This window comes from Cervus elaphus, chromosome 33, assembly GCF_910594005.1.
Source record: "Cervus elaphus chromosome 33, mCerEla1.1, whole genome shotgun sequence".
NCBI classification, from domain to species: domain Eukaryota; kingdom Metazoa; phylum Chordata; class Mammalia; order Artiodactyla; family Cervidae; genus Cervus; species Cervus elaphus.
In genome coordinates, this window is record NC_057847.1 from 50,114,018 (window position 1) to 50,138,992 (window position 24,975).

The window sequence follows — 24,975 nt, forward strand, 5'->3', positions numbered from 1 at the left end:
TACTTCTGCTTTATTGACTACGCCAAAGCCTTTGACTATGTGGATCACAACAAACTGTGGATTATTTTTACAAAGAGACGGGAAGACGAGACCACATTACCTGCCTCCTGAGAAGCCTTATGCAGGGGACATGGAATGGACCGGTTCCAAACTGGGAAAGGAGTACACCAAGCTCTTTAAGTACAGTTTGAAAGAAAACAGCTGCAGATGTCATGCAACAGACTGGCCAGTTTACAGTATGTTAGAGCAGAAGCAATACTGGCGACTGTTTTTTACATATCTGATCCAATGGAACTTTTAGATTACCAAACATATGCCTGAATTTTTAGAGCTAGCAGAACTGAGCCTCTAAGGGTTTCTGAGTCCAACTGAAAGACTTATTTAAATTTCAGCACTAATAATAGATCAAATAAGACCAACAAGCCATAAACACAATGATGATGGAGATAAGATTTAAATACAAACTAGTATAACTGGACGGCAAAGTACATAATGACTCAATGATAAACATTTAAAAGCTATAAATATGTTAAGAGAAGAAACAGCACTTTAGACTTTTCATTAAGCATCAGAGACCGTGAGCTGCAAAGAGGCTGCTCCTGTGATAATTCCTCAAACTTTTTAAAATTTTGAAATGTGTGAAAAATACATAAAGACAATCATTTTATACCAAGTAGAAAGTATCTGATGCAAAGGTTTGTTAGGCCATTTTAGGAAAACAACTCAAAGAGAAGCTAAGAAATGGTATAGCTTTTTTTTTTTTTTAAGAAAGAATATTTTAGTTCAGGATATTTATGACAAAGCAGAACCTCTAATTAAAAAATACACATGTTGAGGAGATTCCTTGAAGAATAGGATTTCAGTAGAGATTATCAGAGGAAATGTCTCACAAAAATGTGTACACACACCCACTCACACTGACACACACACACAATTTCTTATATAGGCCGAGAAAAAAAAAAAAACCCACAGAAACTTAAACTGTTAGAGAAATTACTACTGAGATCTAGTTGTAGATATAGAATGCTGCATGTTATGTGCTTTTGTCACTCAGCTGTGTCTCTGACTCTTTGTGACCCAATGGACTGTATTCCTCCAGGCTCCTCTGTCCATAAAGTTTTCCAAGCTAGAATACTGGAGTAGGCTGCCATTTCCTACTCTAGGGGAACTTCCTGACCCTAGGATCAAACCCATGTCTCTCGTATCTCTTGAACTGAAACCTTTCAACTTTAAAGAAAGTTCCAATAACAGTGCTTTCAGAGAACACCTAATATCTTTCACCTAGTTTAATGTATTTTCAACCACTTGCCACCTTCGCCTTTCTCCCTTTATGGGTATGTGCTTCTGTATGTGCATACCTGTATCTATACAAGTAGTTTATTTTTTTTTCCCCCCTTTACTATTGAGAGTTACTTGTATACATGGTGGCAGTTGATAAATACTGAAGTATTTATCAGCCATGAACAATGATACTCCACAAACTTGTGATACTATAATTACCACATTTAGGACACTTTACATTGATATTAATATGATGTAATTTACAATCCATATTTCCATTTTACCATCTGTCACCAAAACCATTTTGTGGTTTTACTGTTTTTTTTTTTTTTCTTTTCAAATTAGGATCCAATCAATATTCATTCTCCTTTCATATAGAGCAATTCCCCAATCTGGCTCAGTTTTTCACATCACTGTCATTTTGGAAGAGTCTAGGTCAGTTTTTCAGACTGTTTCTCAATTTGATTGCATCTTGCTAATTCCTCACGATTAGATGTAGGTTAAACATTATTGCAGGAATATAACAAGAGCAGCATCTTTAGGTGCGGAAGTGCAACATATTAGGAGGCATATGATGCTGGACTGCCCTTCATTGGTCTTGTGAAGTTTAATATTATGGTTAAGATGGTACCTGCCAGATGTCTCCATTTTCTAGGTAACTTCATAATTAACAAGTGATCTGTGAGGTGATACTTGGAGACCATGTGGATATCCTGTTTCCAAGTGGTTCTTTACCCAAGAATTTTAGCATCAACTTGTGACTGTTGCCTTAATAAATTATTACAGTTGTTATAAATAAAAGTGATTTTCCATTTCTTTTATCCTTTCTACATTTATTAGGTTGCATTCTATAAAAAGCAACTTTCCCTTCATCCATTCTCCTAATTTCTTTAATGTATCAGTATGGACTTATGGATTATTGCTTGCAATTCTTTGTGTTATCATCCATTTCTATCATTGTTTGGTTGGGACATAATTGTCCCAAATATGTTCAGAGGAAGCTTCTTTAAAGCAGGCTACTGTGTCCTTAGGAAATGTCCTTCAGTTTTTGAACCTGTCCCAAGACACACTATAAAAATAACGACATTTCAAAAGAAAACTCAATATTATACCAAATAGAACTCTAGGAGAAGTACTCCCTTCAACTCAGTGATAAAAATAAGAATATTAACTATTACCAACATTATTCAAAATGGTAAAATATATATTACAAATACAAAACAACAGGAAAAAGAAACATAATGAACTGATATAACACACAAAGAGGCAAAATATTATTCTGATACAATGTATGCTGTGTAATATAAAAGCACTAGTTCAGAAATTATAGAACTAATGAGTTTAATATTTTTTCCAGATGTAAGTTAAATATGCTAAAATAATATGACCAACTAGGTAGAAAATAGGAAGAAGAGACTTCATTCCAAATAACAAGGGAAAACTGCATTATTTAGAATGTAATTTAATAAGAGCTGCATTTAACCTCTATGAAGACAACCATTAAACTTAATTAGTAGATTTAAACTATGACTTAGATGTTCTTGAATAGGTGGCCCTAATATTATAAAATGAGTATTTCAGTTAAACATAGCAGATTAAACATGTTCCTCTCTAGTCCTCTTGAAATACCATTTAAATGATAGTAAATATATATATATATATTTAAAATTATAAGAAAAAACAAGAAAGGAGACAAAAACAGAAGATATCAATATAGTTTTGAAACTGGAAATTGTATTAAAGATAACACAAGGATGAAAAAGGTAAAAGAGAAAGAGAGGGAGTAGGAAGAGAGTGAGAGAGGGGAGTGAGAGGGACAGAAAGAAGTTTTACTGTAGAAACGCAGAAAAGGTAGCGTATTTTGGGATAGAAGGGTATAATACGGTAGGGCTTTAAATGGAAAGATTTGTACACATATTTTTTAAAGAGGATGCCAAACTGAGCTTTCCTACTCTGAAGCCAGGTGACTGCTTAAGTAGTCGACAGAAGTTTTATTCTGCAAAAGTTTGAACCAGAGATGCTTTCGATTATAAAAGTCACCAAGAAGAGCTGCAGGTGGAATAAGCAGTCTTGTTTAACAACTGGGATTAAATAAAGGTTTATTACACCACTCCATTTCTTCCATTTCCACTGAAAGCCTCTCAGAATGCTGACAACCAGGCTTTTCCTACAGTGACAAGATACTTGGAAATTCCTCTCTTATGTAATCTGAACTGCCTAAAAGTATATTTGCTGCTATTTATCAGTTGCTCAGTTGTGTCCGACTCTGCAACCCCATGGAATGCACGCCAGGCTTTCCTATCCTTCACCAGCTCCCGAAGTCTGCTCAAACTCACATCCACTGAGTTGCTGATGCCATCCAACCATCTCAGCCCCTACTGCCCTTTCTCCTGCCTTCAACCTTTCCCAGCATCAAGATCTTTTCTAACGACTCAGCTCTTCGCATCAGGAGGCCCAAGTATTGCAGTGTCAGTTTCAGCATCACTCCTTATAATGAATATTCAGGATTGATTTCCTTTAGGATTAACTGATTTGATCTCCTTGCTGTCCAAGGGATTCTCAAGAGTCTTCTCCAACACCACAGTTCGAAAGCATCAATTCTTCAATGCTCAGGCTTTCTTATGGTCCAGCTCTCACTCTGTCCATGACTACTGGGAAAACCAAAGCTTTTACTATATGGACCTTTGTCGGCAAAGTAACATCTCTGCTATTTAATACACTGTCTAGGTTTTTCATAGCTTTTCTTCCAAGGAGCAAGCATCTTTTAATTTCACTGCTGTTGTCACAGTCCGCAGTGATTTTGAAGTTCAAGAAAATAAAGTCTGTTTACATTGTTTCCCCATCTATTTACCATGAAGTGATGGAATAACATGCCATGATCTTCGTTTTTTGAATGTTGCACTTTAAGCCAGCTTTTTCACGCTGCTCTTTCACCTTCATCGAAAGACTCTTTAGTTCCTCTTCATTTCCTGCTATAAGGGTGGTGTCTTCTGCATATCTGAGGTTACTGATATTTCTCCCACCAATTTTAATTCCAGCTTGATTCATCCAGCCTGGTATTTCACATGATATACTCTGAATATAAGTTAAATAAGCCTTCAACTGTGTGGATCACAATAAACTGTAGAAAATTCTGAAAGAGATGGGAATACCAGACCACCTGAACTGCCTCTTGAGAAACTTGTATGCAGGTCAGGAAGCAACAGTTAGAACTAGACATGGAACAACAGACTGGTTCCAAACAGGAAAAGGAGTATGTCAAGGCTGTATATTGTCACCCTGCTTATTTAACTTATATGCAGAGTACATCATGAGAAACGCTGGGCTGGAAGAAGCACAAGCTGGAATCAAGATTGCTGGGAGAAATATCAATAACCTCAGATATGCAGATGACACCACCCTTACGGCAGAAAGTGAAGAGGAACTAAAAAGCCTCTTGATGAAAGTGAAGGAGGAGAGTGAAAAAGTTGACTTAAAGCTCAACATTCAGAAAACTAAGATCATGGCATCTGGTCCCATCACCTCATGGGAAATAGATGGGGAGACAGTGGAAATAGTGTCAGACTTTATTTTTTGGGCTCCAAAATCACTGCGGATGGTGATTGCAGCCATGAAATTAAAAGACACTTACTCCTTGGAAGGAAAGTCATGACCAACCTAGACAGCATATTAAAAAGCAGAGACATTACTTTGCCAACAAAGGTCCGTCTGGTCAAGGCTATGGTTTTTCCAGTGGTCATGTATGGATGTGAGAGTTGGACTGTGAAGAAAGCTGAGTGCTGAAAAATTGATGCTTTTGAACTGTGGTGTTGGAGAAGACTCTTGAGAGTCCCTAGGACTGCAAGGAGATCCAACCAATCCATCCTAAAGGAGATCAGTTCTGGGTGTTCACTGGAAGGACTGATGCTGAAGCTGAAACTCCAATACTTTGGCCACCTCATGCAAAGAGTTTACTCGCTGGAAAAGACCCTGATGCTGGGAGGGATTGGGGGCAGGAGGAGAAGGGGATAACAAAGAATGAGATGCCTAGATGGCATCGCCGATTCCATGGGCATGAGTTTGCGTAAACTCCGGGAGTTGGTGATGGACAGGGAGGCCTGGTGTGCTGTGATTCATGGGGTCGCAAAGAGTCGGACATAACTGAGCGAATGAACTGAACTGAACTGAAGCAGGGTGACAATATACAACCTTGACGTACTCCTTTCCTAATTCAGAACCAGTCTGTTTTTCCATGTCCGTTTCTAACTGTTGCTTACTGACCTGCATGCAGGTTTTTTAGGAGGCAGGTAAGGTGGTCTGGTATTCCCTTCTCCTTAAGAATTTTCCACAGTTTGTTTTGATCCATATAGTCAAAGACTTTAGCATATTCAATAAAACAAAAATAGATGTTTTTCTGGAATTCTCTTGCTTTTTCTATGATCCAATGGATGTAAGAGTACACACCTGGAAGATAACTGATATTTGGTGATCTCCCAACAAACAGATCAGCCCAGTGCTCATTCAAATCTCAGGGTAGCTCTCCAATCAACACGCTCCACTCATAGAACACAGAGACAAGAATTCAAACCACAGAAAGAGAAAAAGGGTGAATGTGGAGAAACTGGTACTATTCATAGAACAGAAGGAACTTCAAAAATATGTATTTAAAAATCTCAAATAAATAAGAAACTATATTGTATCCAGGAAGTAGAGTCAGAAGCCATTAAAAACAAAAATAGAAACGGGGGAAAAAGCAGAGTTGTAAAGAGGATTCAGAGATAAAGGTGAAAATTCTTCTCTAAGGTAGAAAGAAAATGATGGAGAAATGAAAAGGAAGCAAAATACATGACAATCAGGGTCAAAGAGTCCAGTATCCAAATAAAAGTGCTTCCCAGGTGACTCAGTGTTAAAGAATCTGCCTGCCAACGAAGGAAATGTAGATTTAATCCTTGGGTCAGGAAGATCCCCCGGAGGAGGAAATGGGTATCTACTTGCATATTTTTGCCTGTAAAATCCCACAGACAGAGAAGCGTGGTGGGATACTGTCCATGGGGTTGCAAAGACTTGGACAAGACTTAGTGACTGAGCACACACACAGACACAAGGATGCAACAATAACAATATTGTCAATAACAGCAAAATTCAAAGACAGGAAGCTATTCAAGAAATAAAACATGAAAAATTTGCAAATGGATACTCAGATCAAAGGATGAAAATCGAACAAACAGGAAGGAGAAACATTAAGAAAGTAGAAGGCATTGAGAAAAAAGATGTTCTAAAAGAGTACAGAGACTGGGCAAGGAAAACTGTGCCTAAGATGAGACTGTGAAAGGTTTTAATAACAATATTGGAAATGAAAAGACAATGTCTTAAAAATTCTGAAATAGTCAATTCAGGAAACTGAATTAAAACTATTTTTCATCCCTGTTAATATTTCCTGTTAACAATTATGGAACACAATTTTAGAAACTCTAATGGAAAAAGCTTAGATAAATCAGAAATACACTCAGATAAACCTGAATTGAATTCTAGCTCAACCTCTCATTAGCTTTGTAATTAATGAGTTATTTAGCTTCTTTAAACCTGTTTCATTTTAATAACAGGACAATAATGCCTAACTCTAAAAGTGTTCTAAGGATTAAATATTACTTTTATGACACACCAAGAAGGTATCTGATAAAGTTACTAATTTTCAGAATTATCATTTATATTATTTAATTGATGTACTAGCCATAATAGATAAATACTAAAAAAGTAAACATTTAAGCAATTGCAGAAAATATATTAAGTTTTCAGTTCAGTTCAGTTCAGTCGCTCAGTTGTGTCCAAATCTTTGCAACCCCATGGACTGCAGCATGCCAGGCTTCCCTGTCCATCATGAATTCCTGGAGTTTACTCAAACTCATATCCATCGCATAAGTAATGCCATCCAACCATCTTATTCTCTGTTGTCCCCTTCTTCTCACACCTTCAATCTTTCCCAGCATCAGGCTCTTTTCCAATGAGTCAGTTCTTCGCATCAGGTGGTCAAAGTATTGTTTCAGCTTCAGCATCAGTTCTTCCAATGAATATTCAGGACTGATTTCCTTTAGGATGGACTGATTGGAACTCCTTGCTGTCCAAGGGATTCTCAAGAATCTTCTCCAACACTACAGTTCAAAAGCATCAATTCTTCAGCGCTCAGCTTTCTTTATAGTCTAACTCTCACATCCATACAAGACTACTGGAAAAACTATAGCTTTGACTAGATGGACCTTTGTTGGCAAAGTAATGTTTCTGCTTTTTAATATGCTGTCTTGGTTGGTCATAGCTTTTCTTTCAAGGAGCAAGCATCTTTTAATTTCATGGCTGCAGTCACCATCTGCAATGATTTTGGAGCCCCCCAAAATAAATTCTGTCACTGTTTCCATTGTTTCCCCAACTATTTGCCATGAAGGGATGGGACTGGACGCCATGATCCTAGCATTCTGAACTTTAATATTCAGAAAAACTTTCTGCATATTAAATTTTAGTAATTAAATAAAGTGGTCATCAAATGGATCACTGCAAAACTATGTAGATCCATGAAACAATAATTAGAAATTGCTAAAGAAAATGGCAGTTAAAATATATGTACAGAATAGTTTTAACTACATAAAAATACATATGTCTAAGCATTAGAATTGAAAAGTCACTGTACAAAATTATAAATAGTTGTATTACAGTATTAGCTTCTTGAATTATGATTCTTCTTTAAGAATTCATTTAATAGCATGTTACTATTTTTAATAGTGTTCATATTACTGTCAAAAATAAAAATAAGCAAAAAGAAAATGTGTTAAAAATCACCCTAAACCTCATGTCCAAGCACTATTTTAACTTTTGAGATTATGATTATATAGATATATATATATATCTATACATGTTTGTATTTATACTTAAATAATACATAACATAAAATTTATACTTATAATATAAATTATACACACACAACACCTTTTTCTAAACTTTTTATTTTGTATTGAGATATAGCTGAGTAACAATGTGGTGATACCTTCAGCTGAACAGTGAAGTGACTTGGCCATACATATATATGTATGTACTCTCCTGAAACTCCCTCCCATCCAGGCTGCCACTTAGCAGTGAGCAGAGTTCCATGTGCTGTACAGTAGGTTTTTTGCAGGTACACACCATTGTTTGTTAAATAACAGGTTGTTTGTATATTTTAACTTGCAACCATGTTTTCCCTTCAACAAATTATCACCAACTTCGATTAGTGGCATAAACACTACAAAGAAATCTTTTCAAATGGCCATTTAGCATTTCATTACATGGATATTTCACACAATGCATTCTCTTCCTCTGAGGCAAATACTTGTTTCCAATATTTAAATTTTTTAATAAAGTGATACAGTAACCAGTCTTACGGCTAAATCTCTATACATCTTTGTTTTTATACATTCTTAGAATTTTAAAATTATTTGCCATAAATATAAATTTATGTGTCATAAATATAAATATTTTAACTTGGATACACACTGCCAAATTGTGCTGCACAGGAGTTGTAAGAATTAACATCTTTGCCAATAAGAGATAAGAAGTTATCTGGATTTTTGAATGCTTGTTAATTTGGAGTTTCAAATTCTGTTTCTTTACTTCTTCCTTACTTTTCTTCTTAACTTTTCTAATTTGATAAGAACAATGATAGTGTACAGTTACTTCCATCAGTATTGGGTTACTAATGGTTTTAAATATTAGAAACATTTGTGTCTATATTTGTCCAATTTTCTTGAAACACCATGCTCAGAGTCAATTTAGGATTTTAGTCTTGGCACTGCCATTTACAAGCTATATGATGGGTTCCTATTCCTTGGAACATGAGTATCACTTGAAAAACACTAAAACAACAAAAATAAGTAATAGAAAACGTATTTCTTAAATGTTCCCATCAGGTAAGAAAAACAGTAAGGAATTCTGAGGACAAGACTAAGTGAAGACCTGTATTCAGAGTAGTAACATGCACTTGAGTTCTCTTTTGTCTTAAGAATATTTTCTGAATCAGCTGAAAGTGAAAGTGAAGTGAAAGTTGCTCAGGCGAGTCCAACTCTTTGCAACCCCATGGACTATACAGTCCATGGAATTCTCCAGGCTAGAATACTGGAGTGGGTAGCCTTTCCCTTCTCCAGGGGATCTTCCCAACCCAGGGATCAAACCCAGGTCTCCCACATTACAAGTGGATTCTTTACTAGCTGAGCCACAAGGGACGCCCAAGAATACTGGAGTGGGTAGCCTATCCATTTCTCCAGAGGATCTTCCCAACCCAAGAAGTGAAATGGGGTCTCCTGCATTGCAGGCAGATTCTTTACCAAATGAGCTATCAGGAAACTTGAGTATTAATTGTTGTGGCCTCAAAAGGCAGGATGTGTAACAGCAGAAATCCTTTAAAAATGTTCGAACCACAAAGTACTACTCCCTTAGTATAAGAGGTCATTAGACACAATAATGAAGATTATGATACACTAGGAAACACTTCTAGAACTTATGGTGTTCTAAATGCTTAAAAGATATTAACTCATTTTATCCTCAAAAAACAACAAAACAGGCACCATTTTAATCCTTATTTTGGACACCATAACACTGAAGAACTGAAAGGTTAAGTACTTTGTTCAAGGCTAGTAGTAGAGCCAAAATGCAAATTCAGATGGTCTGATGTCCAGAGACAATGCTCTTAACTGTTATTCCATACCACAGCCACCCACTTGCTTCCTTCCCTAAGAGGAAATGTAGGGGAAATTGCCTATACAGAACTTTGGCACTGGATGGATGGGAAAAATAAGTCCTTTCTGATCATTTTTAACCATAAGCTATCCTCACTGAAGTCTGCAGTCTGAAGTGTCACTCCTCTTTGGTTACATAAAATCTCAAGCCAAGAATTTAAAGTGGTGGTATATTAATCATTGTTGCTGCTGTTGTTCTATTGCTATTAATAGTATTGTACTATTTTTTAGACGTCTGATAAAAACAAATGTAAACCTTGAAAAATTCACTTTTAACACAGGTATGAAAATATTTTCACATGTAAAATTCAAAGAAAAATGAGTATCTCAAGATGTTAAAAATCATTTAAATACATTAAAAAATAAGACATCATATGTAAAACAAACAACACACGGCAGAGTCAGTCCTAAGAAGTTGCCAGGTATTAGAATAGCTGCACACACAATAAATATGTCTACTGTTTCAAATAACAAAAATTTTAACATTCTAAGAAAATAAGATGGATTCCGAAAAAGTAAAGAGAATTTTTTAACATGCAAGGTATGATAAAGTGAAAAAGTCAATCAATAGGTTAAGCAATAACTTCGGTCTAGTTGAAAAGAGAATTAGAAAAGTGTGAATAAATTATGTCAAATGTAGTCCTGAGAGGTTAAGAGCACAGAAAAAACTGCAAAAAGATCTCACATACATCTGAATTAGAGCTGTAGCAAAGCAAGAAACAGATTGAGGAAGAGGGAAAATGTTAAAACAAGAAAAAGAAAAGAAATCAAAAGAAAAGAACAAAAAAAAGATAAATTACATTCAAAGGACTGACAGACCAATAATTAAACTTCTGAAAAAAAAAAAAAGAATCTACAAGACAGTGAAATAATATACTTCATGGGCTAGAAGAAATTAACTTTAAAAATAACCTAGAATTCTATACCCAACAAAATTCTTCTAAAATGAGAGTTAAATAAAGTCATTTAGAGATAAAGACTGAGAGTTTATTACTGTCATATCCTTACTGAAAAAGCTCTGAAATAATCTGAGGAATGATGAGGGGGAAAAAGTGGTTAATATAAATAAATAACATTAAGATTTTAAAATATAACATTTGTTTCTTACAGAATTAAAAACACTAATAAAATTGGGGAAAGGTAAGCAAATTTAAAATATTCTCTTCTAAAGTCTTTTCATTTTAGTAGAGAGTAGAAGTATGTACATAATTTAAAAAATATAAATGAAAATATTTCTAGGTTAAGTATAAACTCCAAACTACGTAGGAAAAAAAAGAGAGAAAAAAGTATTGAAAAATACAAAAAGAAGTCAATAAAAGAAAGGAAAAGAAAAAAAAAAAAAGGAAAAGAAACAAAGAAATGATGGAAAAATAAAAACACTAAATAAAATGGTAGAAATAAACCCAAAGATAGCAGAAATTACAATTAAAATAATGGGCTGTATATTCCAATTCAAAAATGAAAAAGATGTTAATGGATATATTATCAAAATTATATTAATATCAGGAAAAAGGCATTGCTAGAAATAAGGGTCATTATAAATGATAAAAAGTTCACTTCAAGAAAATATAACAAAGTTTTATGCAACTAACAACCTCAAAATATAAAGACCAAAAATTGACAATGAAAACTAAACCGTGTGAAATGGAAGATCCATAATTTGGCTTAGCAATTGAAAGGTCAAGAAGACAATGTCATAAAGACATAAAAGATTTGAACAGTTAACATTATCTAATGGACATGTATATAAAATAGTACCAAGACTTGTAAAATACACATTATTTTCAAGTACATTTCCAAAACAGAACATTTAAAAACCTGATCACAAATTAGGCCACCAAAGTAAGACTCATCAACTTAAATATTATACCAACCAGATTCTTTCACAACCATGAGATTAACAGAATTTAGTAACAAAATGATAACCAGAAAAACTCAATTGTTTTGAAAATAAACAGCATATTTCTAAATAATGCAAAATGGAAATTAGAACTAAATATTCCTTAATATGGAATATTTGACCATATTAAATCACTATATCAAAAGAGCTAAATGAACCTTTAATATGAAAACCTGTGGTATACACTGAAATCAATAGTTGAAGAGGATTTTACCTTAAATATCTACTATGGGAAAGAAGAATGAAAATTAGTAATCTGAGAACCCAATAAAATGAGATTGTATAAGAGAAACAAAGTTAAAAAAAAAAAAGGACTTGAAAAAAAAGCAGAGGATAAATAATTAAATAAGAACAGAAGTTAATGAACTAGAAAACAGAGATAAAAGAGAGGTGACAGGAGAGTTAAAAGCTGACTCTCTGAAAAGCCTAAAACTTCAAACCTCTGGATAGATTCAGCAAAAGGTTCTAAGAAAGAAGAAAAAAAAGGGGGGGGGGGGGGGATTGAGGGAGGAAGAGAGGAAGATAAAGAGGAAGGAAGGCATACAGAAATAGCTAATGTCAAAAACTACATGATTACAGATGCTGTAGACATTAAAATGACAATACATTTGAAGACAGATGAAATGAACAAACTCCTAGAAAAATATATTTAGCTTACTGACACTGATTCAAGATTAAATCGAAAAATCTGTCCAAAATTATTAAAGAAATAAAATTGACAGTAAAAATCTCCCCACAAGTAAAACTCTAGGTTCAATTGTAGATTCTAAGGTGTTATTTAAATTCTATGATTTTTAGTTCACTTATGACATCCTCTTAAATTATTTCGTATATACTACCTCACAAGAAATTTAACTTGAAGATTACATTAAAAAAGTACATAAGGTAATCTGTGAACTCTAAGGTGTTACAAAAACTATAAATATTATCCACCCAATTTTAGATTAAAATTAGAAAGCCTGTAATTTTAAAAATAGATAAATTCCAAAGAATCTTCACAAAGTTCAAATTTTCTCTTTAAGGCAAATCTTATTTTGCTAATGCATCCACTAAATACTTAAAGACACATTCTTTCAGAGGAAAAATGGCCATAAAATAATACAAGTGCAAATTAAAAACGCTGAAGAAATTTAGATTTTTAAAAACTCAATATTGTGTGTTAAAAACTTATTGACAAAACAACAAAATGTAATTTAAGCAGTAGCTATTTTTGGCTTGCTACTATAGGTTAACAATACCCAGTGTGGATGTGACTGGTGATGGAAGCAAGGTACGATGCTGTAAAGAGCAATACTGCATAGGAACCTGGAATGTTAGGTCCATGAATCAAGGCAAACTGGAAGTGGTCAAACAGGAGATGGCAAGAGTAAATGTTGACATTCTAGGAATCAGTGAAGTAAAATGGAGTGGAATGGATGAATTTAACTCAGATGACCATTATTATCTATTACTGTGGGCAGGAATCCCTTAGAAGAAGTGGAGTAGCCATCATGGTCAACAAAAGAGTCAGAAATGCAGTACTTGGATGCAATCTCAAAAACGACAGAACGATCTCTGTTCACTTCCAAGGCAAACCATTCAATATCATGGTAATCCAAGCCTATGCCCCAACCAGTAACACTGAAGAAGCTGAACGGTTCTATGAAGACCTACAAGACCTTCTAGAATTAACAACAAAAAAAGATGTCCTTTTCATTATAGGGGACTGGAATGCAAAAGTAGGAAGTCAAGAAACACCTGGAGTAACAGGCAAATTTGGCCTTGGAGTACGGGATGAAGCAGGGCAAAGGCTAATAGAGTTTTGCCAAGAAAATGCACTGGTCATAGCAAACACCTTCTTCCAACAAAACAAGAGAAGACTCTACACATGGACATTACCAGATGGTCAACACCAAAATCAGATTGATTAAATTCTTTGCAGCCAAAGATGGAGAAGCTCCATACAGTCAGCAAAAACAAGACTGGGAGCTGACTGTGGCTCAGATCATGAACTCTTTACTCAGACTTAAGTCTGAACTCCAAATTCAGACTTAAATTGAAGAAAGTAGGGAAAACCACTAGACCATTCAGGTATGACTTAAATCAAATCCCTTATGACTATACAGTGGAAGTGAGAAATAGATTTAAGGGACTAGATCTGATAGACAGAGTGCCTGATGAACTATGGCCAAAGGTTCGTGACACTGTACAAGAGACAGGGATCAAGACCATCCCCATGGAAAAGAAATGCAAAAAGGCAAAATGGTTGTCTGAGGAGGCCTTACAAGCACCTGTGAAAAGAAGAGAAGTGAAAAGCAAAGGAGAAAGGAAAGATATTCCCATTTGAATGCAGAGTTCCAAAGAATAGCAAGGAGAGATAAGAAAGCCTTCCTCAGTGATCAATGCAAAGAAATAGAGGAAAACAACAGAATGGGAAAGACTAGAGATCTCGTCAAGAAAATTAGAGATACCAAGGGAACATTTCATGCAAAGACGGGCTCGATAAAGGACAGAAATGGTATGGACCTAACAGAAGCAGAAGACATTAAGAAGAGGTGGCAAGAATACACAGAAGAACTGTACAAAAAAGATCTTCATGACCCAGATAATCACGATGGTGTGATCACTCAGCTAGAGTCAGACATCCTGAAATGTGAAGTCAAGTGGGCCTTATAAAGCATCACTATGAACAAAGCTAGTGGAGGTGATGGAATTCCAGTTGAGCTATTTCAAATCCGGAGAGATAATGCTGTGAAAGTGCTGCACTCAATATGCCAGCAAATTTGGAAAACTCAGCAGGGGCCACAGGACTGGAAAAGGTCAGTTTTCATTCCAATCCCAAGAAAGGAAACACCAAAGAATGCTCAAACTACTGCACAATTGCCCTCATCTCACATGCTAGTAAAGTAATGCTCAAAATTCTTCAAGCCAGGCTTCAGCTATACGTGAACCGTGAACTTTCAAATGTTCAAGCTGGATTTAGAAAAGGCACAGGAACCAGAGATCAAATTGCCAACATCCGCTGGATCATCGAAAAAGCAAGAGAGTTCCAGAAAAACATCTATTTCTGCTTTATTGACTATGCCAAAGCTTTTGACTGTGTGGATCACAACAAACTGTGGAAAATTCGGAAAGAGATGGGAGTACCAGACCACCTGAACTGCCTCTTGAGAAACCTCTTGAGAAACCTGTCAGGAAGCAACAGTTAAACAGTTAAACTGGACATGGAACAACAGACTGGTTCCAAACAGGAAAAGGAGTATGTCAAGGCTGTATATTGTCACCCTGCTAATTTAACTTATATGCAGAGTACATCATGAGAAACGCTGGGGTGGAAGAAGCACCAGCTGGAATCAAGGTTGCCAAGAGAAATATCAATAACCTCAGATATGCAGATGACATCACCCTTATGGCAGAAAGTAAAGAGGAACTAAAAAGCCTCTTGATGAAAGTGAAGAGTGAAAAAGTTGGCTTAAAACTCAACATTCAGAAAACTAAGATCATGGCATCTGGTCCCATCACTTTATGGCAAATAGATGGGGAAACAGTGGAAACAGTGGCTGACTTTATTTTGGGGGGCTCCAAAATCACTGCAGATGGTGACTGCAGCCATGAAATTAAAAGACGCTTACTCCTTGGAAGGAAAGTTATGAGCAACTTAGACAGCATATTGAAAAGCAGAGACATTACTTTGTCAACAAAGATCCGTCCAGTCAAGGCTATGGTTTTTCCAGTGGTCATGTATGGATGTGAGAGTTGGACTGTGCAAAAAGCTGAGAGCCAAAAAATTGATGCTTTTGACTGTGGTGTTGGAGAAGACTCTTGAGAGTCCCTAAGACTGCAAGGAGATCCAACCAGTCCATCCTAAAAGAGATCAGTCCTAGGTGTTCATTGGAAGGACTGATGCTGAAGCTGAAACTCCAATACTTTGGCCACCTCATGAGAAGAGTTGACTCATTGGAAAAGACCCTGATGCTGGGAAAGATCGAGGGCAGGAGGAGTAGGGGATGACAGAGAGGATGAGATGGCTGGATGATATCACTGTCTCGATGGACATGAGTTTGAGTAAATTCTGGGAGTTGGGGATGGACAGGGAGGCCTGGCGTGCTGCGATTCATGGGGTCGCAGAGTCGGACACGACTGAGTGACTGAACTGATAGGTTAAATAGAGCTTCCCAGGCACTGACAGTGGTAAAGAATCCTCCTGCCAATGAAGGAGACTAAGAGAGGAGGGTCAGATCCTTGGGTTGGGATGATCCCCTGGAGGAAGGCACAGCAACCCATTCCAATACCCTTGCCTAGAGAATCCCATGGACAGAGAAGCCTGATGGGCTACAGTCCAGGTGGTCCCAATAGTCAGACATGACTGAAGCAACCTACCATAGCACGTAGGTTAAATATACAAAGGATAAAAAACAATATTGCCAAATGGGATGAGGAAGCATAATGACAGAATGTTTCATAGGTAATGAGTTAATGCATTTTTCCTCCTGGAACATAACCTTCTCTAATTGTGTTTTCATAAAATTCATGTGAATATACTCATACTCATCTTTCCATGTTTGTGTTCATTCAACAAAGATGGTAGTGCCTAACAGGTATGAGGCACAGGTATAGGTGTTGAGGATACAAAGATGAAAAACAGTGAATCTCAGAATTTTACAATCCAGTGAGGAAGAGAGATAAATATAGAGAAGTATTTGAGTGTACGCAGGGTACTACAGATCACAGAGGAAGTACATCTAATGCAAAATGAAAAGATCAGAGAGTGTGACTTCTAAGCTGCACAGTAGAGAAGAAATTAGAGTTAGTCAGGGAGAATGGAGAAGGAGGGCCATTTGAGAGGGGATGAGGCCATTACTGCCAGAGCTCCTCACACTACTTCTTACATCCTCACCATGCACACGTTATATTACGTTGTTCAAGCATCGCATTTGTCACAAAAGTTATTTCATAAAGAGCAGAATTTTAAATTTAGTATTGAATAATACTAAAAAGATCAAATTGCCAACATCCACTGGCTCATAGAAAAAGCAAAGGAATTCCAGAAAAATATCTACTTCTGCTTCATTGACTATGCTAAAGCCTTTGACTAGGTGGATGACAACAAACTGTGGGAAATTCTTAAGGACATGGGAATACCAGACTACCTTACCTGTCTCCTGAGAAACCTGTATGCAGGTCAAGAAGCAACAGTTAGAAATGGACATGGAAAAATGGACTGGTTAAAAATTGGGAAAGGAATATGTCAAGGCTGTATGCAGAGTACCTCATACAAAATGCCAGGCTGGGGGAAGTTCAAGATGGAATCAAGATTGCTGGAAGAAATAGCAATAACCTCAGACATGCAGATGACACCACTTTTTGGCAGAAAGCAAAGAGAAATTAAAGAGCCTCTTGATAAAGGTGAAAGAGGAGAGTGAAAAAGCTGGCTTAAAACTCAACATTCAAAAACCTAGGATTATGGCATCTGGTCCCATCACTTCATGGTAGATTGATGGGGAAAATGTGGAAACAGTGACAGATTTTATTTTCTTGGGCTTCAAAGTCACTGTGGACAGTGACTACAGCCATGAAATTAAAAGATGCTTGCTCCCTGGAAGTAAAGCTATGATAAAACTAGACAAAGTATTAAAAAGCAGAGACTTCGTTTTGTTGACAAAAATTTGTGTAGACAAAGCTATGGCTTTTCCAGCAGTCATGTACAGATGTGAGAGTTGGACCATAAGGAAGGCCGAGTGCTGAAGAATTGATGCTTTAGAATTGTGGTGCTGGAGAAGACTGTTGAGAGTCCCTTGGACTGCAAGGAGATCAAACCAGTCAATCCAAAAGGAAATCAACCCTGAATATCACTGGAAGGACTGATGCTGATGCTCAAGCTTCAACACTCTGGTCACCTGATGCAAAGAGCCGACTCACTGGAAAAGCTCCTGATGCTGGTAAAGCTTGAGTGCAGGAGGAGATGGGGATGACAGAGGACGGCATGGTCGAATGCATTATTGGCTCAATGGACATGAGTTTGAGCAAACTCCAGGAGATAGTGAAGGACAGGGAAGCCTGGCATGGTATAGTCCATGCAAAGAGTCAGACAGGACTGAGCAACTGAGAAACAACAATGATAATGCTAAAAATGAACTCTAATAATATGAATTATATAATGTATTTGAATTATTCTTCTGAGAAGCATCTTATATTTATTTTACAATCATACTTCAGAGATTCATGTTTGATTAGTATACAATGAAATTTTTTAAAAATCATGCCCATCTTGTTTCAGTTTTCCACGTACAGTTAGAAATTCTAAGAAGCCAAGCGATCTATGATGGGATGGAAAAGTTGGGCCCAGCCCTTGTCTAGAACATAGAAAGGGCACTTCAATCAATACCATTCCAACATACTCCATGGACTAATTTGCCACCTTAGCATGTAGCGTGTATCAGAGCATCAACAGCTTGTGTTTTCCTGAAAAGGTTCCCTTAACAAAGGCCACTATTGGCTCTTCTTCCCATGGTAATTGTTTCTTATACCACTCCTTCTATCTTTTCTATGACTCCAGTAGTATTTACTCTTGAACCACTAAGTTAAATATTAAAATAGTTTCAAGGCTGTAGTGTTTTCAGTTATATTAATCTCTGTAAGAAATGCAACCCCACCATTAGGGATATCTGTTACACTGAAGAGGAAAAAAGTCACTGATGGAAAGTAAAATAATAGAAAGATCAAGCAGTAAGCAGTAACACAGCTGGGACTGTTTTCAGCTTTGGTTTAATAGAGAAAAAAACAATACAAGTGAATAATGTACATTTCACTTTCTTTATGCTGCTTACATCGATATATGACAAATTTATTCTAAGGCAACAGTCTGATTTCTCACAGAATGTTATACTTTCTTATAGGAACTTATATTCTGAATAAATTTTCCCCCTGGTGACTAAGAATGTTCTAGTCTTTTACAACATAAATTATGCTTTTCATAGTTTCTTCTGTATACTTTTTTGGTCATAACAAGGACCTTAAAATTTCTTTGATTCGCCAATGAACAGACTGTGAGCTCCCAGTAGGGCCAATGTTCTGTTCTTGTAAATCTTCTGCTTTATAAATGGCTGAGCCACCAGGGAAGCCCAAGAATACTGGAGTGGGTAGCCTATCCCTTCTCCAGCTGATCTTCCCGACCCAGAAATCGAATCAGGGTCTCCGGCACTGTAGGTAGATCTTTACCAGCTGAGCTACCAGGGAATCCTACAAGGAATCCAGGTTTACATATTCAGCTAGCTGAATAAACTAAGCAATTCGGATTACTCACATAAACGTTACATCAAAGTTAAAATATTCAGCTGAGAAATAGTTCAGAAAAAACTACAGGTACTAATACTTTATTGAGAGAACTCAGCATTTGGAAACAAACAGATCTGGCTTAGAATCTTACTGTATCCATGGTGCCACAGATGTACAACAGACAAGCTACTTTATTTCTAGGCTTTTGCTTTTTTTTCTTGAAACAGAGGAAATAACATATACTCTCCTGAGTATTAAATGAGGTAATAAATGTACAGTAGTAAAATAGTGGACATTACCATTTTCAACTCTGCTTTTTATCAAAGTAGATGCAGAGATATTTCTTAGGTCAGTGACTCTGAGATTTTGCTAAAGTAGATAAAAGCACTATGTTATTTAATTTCATGCCAGGATCAACCTTATTCCTATAAGATTTCTGAGGCAGAAGAAAGGAGGATGGGATGGATTAGAACAGCAAGCTTGAAACCAAGAATAGATACATGACTTTAAAAAATTTTCCTTCTAATTTAATTCTGGCCTACCTGGATCACTTTAAATCTGCAGACTCTGTGAGTGGTGAACATAGGTAAGTGAAATAAGAAAGGGCTTGATTTGTATTTATGGCTATGTATTACGTATATAGACACCGTTCAACATATTTGTGTATGTTACATATGCACATGTGACACATGTATATACATAATACCTTACACAAAAACACACATATAAGACAAATCTACACATGAGAAAATCAAGGCCAAACAAAGAAAAACAAAGAGTAATGTAATGAGTCGTAGTTTAAAATTTTTAATATGTATTTTTACTGGAAACAGAATTTTTAAGAAGTTTAGTATTCAGTTCATATTATAGTTGAGGCTAGTAGTCAGTATAGTGAAATAAAATGAGGCTTTTAAAAAAAGCAACCCCAAACTCTCCAATCTAACTAGCAAGCTTACACAGATGGTAAAGTAGTACTGAAATTCCTTTACTTAAAATTATTTTATGTTCCAAAAGGATGTACATTTAATTGTTTATTTATATGTTTACAATGACAGCATACAAACAGTAGTTACAGTTTTATCACTGTTTTAATTTTAAAACTTTGTTGATCTTTCTTTGTATATGTCTAGCTTTCTTTTCTGCTTTTGCACTTATTAGACAGATGGAGCTACTAATATTTATAAAATATCTCAAAAGTAATATTAAAGATATCATGGATGAATAACCAACAGTTAAGCTATACAAGACAATTAGTGACTGCTACTGGTGCAGTAGAATATAGATGTTTTCTTAATTGTGAACATCGAGTGAAGAAAATGAAAGACTGTACTTTCCAAAGATGCTAATCAATAAATCAATCTTTCCCCACATTCTCTTCTTACAAAGTGACTGATGCTTCTTCCACTGAGAGGTAGATGCTATTTTCCCTTCTCTTCACATAAGCCCATGACTGTTCCAACAAGTAGAATATGGTGAAGATGAGGTCACCTGAGGTTGGGTCATAAAAAGTATAAAACTCCTACCTAGTTTTCTTCCTCTTGAGACACTTGCTTTTGGGTCCTGGCACTATGCTATGAAGAAGCTCAAATTAGCCCAGGAGGAGACCATACAAAGTGCCCCTTTTAGAGAAAAATTAATCCCCCAGCCAACATCCAGAATTAACTGCTAAAAAAGGTGAATGAACAAGGATGCAGATGATTTTACCCCTCAGAGCCTTTCAATCCTCAAGTTGGACCTCAAATATCATGGAAGTGACACAAACCATTCCCACTATGCCCTGTGTGAAAACCTGACCAAGAATCTGTGCGTATGATAAATGATGTTTTAACCAATTAGTTTTGGGTCATTTGTTATGCAGCATTAAATAACTTAGAATAAGGTACTTCTATACATGCAAGTTTGAGACTCTGGCATTGAAGGCTATTTATAGAGGGCTATTTGTACAGGTTTGTATGAAAATCTGAATATATAGCTCTGATGATGGAGATGGGGAAGACAAGGAGAGGTTAACTTCTGAACCAATTTTCCCTGTTATATGACTCTTGCTTTCTCTTGCCTTAGGGATATTCTGTTTTATTCCCTCAGCCTGAGCATTCATCCTCCTCTGTGACCCAATACTCACTCTGATCTTCACTGGCAAATTCCTGCTTTCCTCAAAGGTCTTAGGTCTTACATGAAATGTCACATTCTCTTGGAAGACTAATCTAACTGTTAAGGAATGGGTTTAGGAGCCCACTCTACTAGAATATGGTTAATTTATCTCATTATATTCCAGTTATTTATCTCTCCATTCTACCAGTCTGTAAGCTCCTTGAGGGTACGAACTTTCTGATTTACTACTGCATACCCAGCATAGCTCAGTTGGTAAAGAATCCACCTGCAATGCAGGAGACCCTGGTTCAATTCCTGGGTTGGGAAGATCCGCTGGAGAAGGGATAGGCTATTCACTCCGGTATTCTGGCCTGGAGAATTCCACGGGCTACATAGTCCATGGGGTCGCAAAGACAAAGAGTTGGACACGACTGAGTGACTTTCATTTTCACCCAGCATCAAGTAGTGATTGATAATCTATAAAAATCAGTTTGATGAATGAGAATATAAGTGAATGAATGCTCCTTTCTACCTCTACCCTGCACATGGACTGCAAGGGAAGACATTGGAAAATTAGAAAAAGCAGATATTCAGAAATTATAGTAGGTTAGACAGGAATGAACAAAGACACAAGGAAAAGTTAGCAGCTTTTCAAATGAGTCTTTCCTAATTCAGAGTATCCCAAATATACCAAAGGTGTCGGGTGATCTGATGAATTTCAGAGGTAAAAGTCTCCATTCTGGTTTCAGAAAACAATCAGACTCAGTTCTCCCTCTGTTTGTTTTACCCATCTCTTTTGACATACTCTCATTTCAAGTCATCCTGGCCTGTAGACCTTCATGGTAACAATCAGAAATTCAAAATCTCCTAATTTACTGAGGTCTGCCATTAAAAATGCCCCATACAGGTGGGATGGGGAGGGAGGTCCAAAAGGGAGGGGATATATGTATACCTATGGCTGATTTATCTTAAGGTTTGACAGAAAACAACAAAATTATGTAAAGCAATTATTCTTCAATTAAAAAGTAAATAAATTTTTAAAAAATTCTCCATACTTAGGATCACACACCTGGCAGATTTCCAGACAGTACTGATTTCATATATTTTATTCTTTTCATTCATTAAAACAATCTACATGAAATAATATCATTATAAAAACTACCATATAAACACATTCATGAATTGACAAAAGTTTAAGATGGATCCCAATTTTCTGGAGAAAAAATAAGGACATCTGACTAAAGATTCCAAAATCACGCAGCAATTCTTGGAAGTTGTTGCTTCCATTCCTTATTGCTGATTTAAACTAAGTATTGATTTAATTATAACAATTACCTCAGGAATACGAATCATTTTATCCCTCCCTAGAGTTATTAATGGAAATGAGGGACTTCTTTCATTAAAGAAATTACCCAGTAACAAATCACTTTTGAGTTAGGAACATCTTTCAGCATTTACTGTCTACTGGAGGTAGTCTTATACAATAAGTCTCTTCAAGGAGTACAAGTCCATGCTTTTTGTAAGCTTTTGTATTTATCCTTCTTCCTCATTGTCACCTACTAGATAACTACCTCTTCAAAAACCCCTCTTTAAAAAAAAAAACAAAAAACCTCTCTTTTTTTAATCCTTTGACACCTGGTTCATAGACTTTTCCTTTTACCCAAAAGTTGCAGTCAACCAGAGTAACCAATATGTGCTGCATTTAATGACCCTGTACATATCTTCCATTCCTTGATTTTTCTTAGTGACTCAAACGGCCATTTCTTTCCATGGACATGCCCCAGATATCATTACTGCTCTACCTTCAAATAATATATTTAGACATTCTATATTACTCTCTAATCATGATCCACCCCCAACATTCCAGCGTTCTCTTCTAATTACAATTCAATATGTATAGATTCTCAAGGCAAATCATCCCTGAAGTAGGAAGTGTAGAGTACAGGATGAAAGTCTTAGAACTTCTTAATCTTTTAGTTATTTACACTTTATATTTTTATAATGTATGGTTTTACAGAATACATAAAGTAGATATAATACTGGTATAATTTAATGTACTTTTAATAAGCTTTATATAAAGTATATGAGTATGGAAGTTAAAACAATAAATTTATAAATACATGTAAACATTGGTGGTATGTGTTAAAAAAAAATTGGATTGGAGAGGACTTCACTGACTACTTTCTATATTTTGTCCTTTCTGTTACTGGCTTCCCTACACTGCCTTTATTGCATTGTACATGACTTAAACCAATCCCCTGTCAATATATTCAATTTCCCTGCCACGCTGTCCTCCCATCATATCTGGGTTCCTGAGTGCTTCAAGAGAAAAATTACAAAATATAAAACTCTACAGATAGTGGCCACCATAAATCCTTGGTTAGCACCTCAGTGATGCCTGGTAATCCTATCAGCTTTTCCTCTTTAGCTTTCTCATCCTCCATTGTGATTGTTTCAAACATTCATCACTTCTCTAAAAATTCTGCCTTTACCATCTCATCCCTCACACCCAACTAATCATATAAAGTGCTGTTTAACAGGAAAAAAAAAATCTTTTTCCTTAGATTATACTAAAAGCTAATATTCACAGATTTCCAACATTTCTTCTTCCCTCCTCTTAGAATGGAAAGGTATGTCTCTGTGTTCTGGTTTTGAGGTCTCACTCTTCTTACCTGTTTATCATTTCTGTTGCTAATTTGTTCAGTCTCTCTACTGCCCTTAGCAGTTAAACATGCACAAGTCACTCCCATTATAGCAAGAGCCCTCCTTCAACCTCAAGCTCTGCTGTCTCCAGCTAGTACCCTTTTTTCTTCCTTCTTTTTACCATCAAACTCCATATAAGAGTGGAGACATCAACTGCCTCCTTTTCTCCACCCCTCACTTACTACTCAATTACAGCAAGTAGGCTTCCACGACCATTAATTTAGGTCATTAATTCATATTTATATTGGTAAATTCAAAGACACATTTTAATCATTATTTTTCATTACATCTCATCAGCTTTTGACCCAGCTGTTTCTTCACCTTGGAGACACCAAATAGTCTTCCTCCTATCTCACTGATTATTATTCTCCTTTGTGTTCTCTTCATCATCAATGATTCTGAATCTGTGGCTGAGTCACCCGGGGAGCTTTTGAAACATAGATATCTTAGGATACATGAAGACTAACTTGAATCACAACCCCTGGAGAGTGGAGCCTGGGTATCATATTTTTAGAAAGCTCATTAGGTGATTCAGATACAGTGTGAAAATTAAGAACCTCTCCTTTAAATGTTGTCCACAGGGTTCTGCCACAGGCCCTCTCTCCTTCTTACAGTATACATGTACAAACTCACCTAATCTTGTGGTTTCAGTTATGATCTACATGCTGATAAATTCCAAATGTGTATCTTCAACTCAGATCTCTCTTCTGATCTCTAGACCAATGTATTCAAATCGCTGATTTAGGCAAAAACACTCTTTGATGACTTGTATGTTTGTATATCTTAAACTCAAAATGTCTCTGATTGAACCACTCACTTCCCATCCCCCATATAACCTACTCTTAATACTGTCCATCCAACAAACTATTAAATTCCAACAACTATGCCTCTTAAATAATCTCCCCAATCTGTTACTTTCTAATCTCATTCTTCCTACAAGTCACCATCTTTGCTTAACTGGACGGATGCCAGAGATTCTTAACTGGCCTCCCACCTGTGAACTTGCTCTCT

The 24,975-nt window shown here is 36.2% G+C and overlaps 1 long non-coding RNA gene across 1 annotated transcript in view; it reads right to left on the minus strand.

Moving 5' to 3' along the window:
- LOC122688554 overlaps positions 1-24,975 on the minus strand; it is a 204,787-nt gene that overhangs the window by 108,940 nt on the left and 70,872 nt on the right. The gene's annotated exons all lie outside the window — the stretch shown is intronic.